Below are 1,697 nucleotides of genomic sequence, written 5' to 3'. Positions count from 1 at the left end.
TACGAAGCGATAGTTAATACTGGTATCAATGGCCGTGGGACAGCAACACTTGTTAGAAACGGCCAAACCATTACTAATGTAAAAAAGTTAGTAGATGGGAGAGGCATTAGCTTTCAAAGTAAGAACTATACTTTTGTGAATATTTATGCCCCATCAGGCAATCAAAATAGACAGTTACGTGAACAATTTTATAATCAGGACATTTTATATTTGCTACCGTTAAATGAATCTAAAATAATATTTGGGGGTGATTTTAATCAGGTATTAAATCCCACCGATTGTTTAGGAGCTTATCAAAAGAGTCCAGCCCTTGCAACATTAATTGAAGAATTGCATTTGAAAGATATTTGGTTACAGAAGAGACAGGATATAATATTTACATATTTTAATAATAAATCTGGATCGAGAATCGATAGGTTATATACAAATACAGATCAAATAAAAAATATAACATCCATAGAAGCATTGCCAGCGCCCTTTACTGATCATATGGCAGTAAAAATGGCAATTAACCTGGAAGAAACAAAACTAGTCAGGGGTCCTTCATATTGGAAGCTAAATATACAGTTATTAGAGCTTCCACATATCAATGAAATATTTGCACAAAAATGGGCCGACTGGTGTAAACAACAAAAGTATTACAGTAATCATAATGACTGGTGGGTTCGATATGTAAAACCAAAATTAAAAACATTTTTCTGCTGGTATGGAAAAGAAAATGCAAAAGACAGAAACGGATTGATCAACTTTTATTACCAGTGTTTACACGAGGCATGTCAAGGGAGAGATGTCACCAAAAATTACCAAGCCATACAGCAGTATAAAGCCAAAATCTTAACACTGCAGAGGCAACAAATGGAAGGCATAACAATAAGAACAAATTCCAAGAATTTAATTCAAGATGAAAGAACTTCGATGTATCACTATGTACAGATGCAAAAACAACAAAAAACACTCATGATAAACAATCTTGTGGATTCAGATGGAGAATCGCATGTGAGTCAGACAGGAATCATGCAAACATTTTATGACTATTATGGGGAGCTTTATCAAACCGGGGAGGGGGAATCAGAAGCAAGAGAGACAATACTGAATTCTTTAACTAATAGTTTGCAAGAAGAGGATAGACAACTTTTAGATACTGAAGTAACAATAGAAGAAGTATATGAAGCGTTACAAACATGCAATCTTAAAAGAGCACCAGGAAAAGATGGTATTGGTTACAAGTTTTATTTGCAGTTTTTTGAGATCATAAAATATGAACTTATCAAAATCATACAAGATGCCTTTAAAAATGGAAAAGTTTTACAAAATGAAGGCATCATCATATTGATACCGAAAAAAACACATGCAAAGCAAGTAGACGACTACAGACCAATAACATTACTAAATTGTGACTATAAAATAATGGCAAAGATCTTAGCAAATAGGTTAAAGTTAATTTTACCACGGATACTCAGCGAGAAACAAACATGCATTGGCAAAAAGCATAACATATTCAGTGCAGTTGGAGGGATTCGCGATCTGATATCCTATTATCTGGTGCAGAAACTTGATGCATGTGTGCTTGCTTTTGATTTCAAAAAAGCGTTTGATTTAGTGTCGCATGACTACCTGTTTGAGGTGCTAAAGGCATATAGATTCAGTGATAAATTTATTAATATTTTGAAAGGTTTCTATCAACAGGCAACATCTCG

Source organism: Lepisma saccharinum, chromosome 25 (assembly GCF_977018435.1).
Source record: "Lepisma saccharinum chromosome 25, izLepSacc3.1, whole genome shotgun sequence".
Lineage (NCBI taxonomy): Eukaryota > Metazoa > Arthropoda > Insecta > Zygentoma > Lepismatidae > Lepisma > Lepisma saccharinum.
This window is presented reverse-complemented; position numbering follows the sequence as displayed.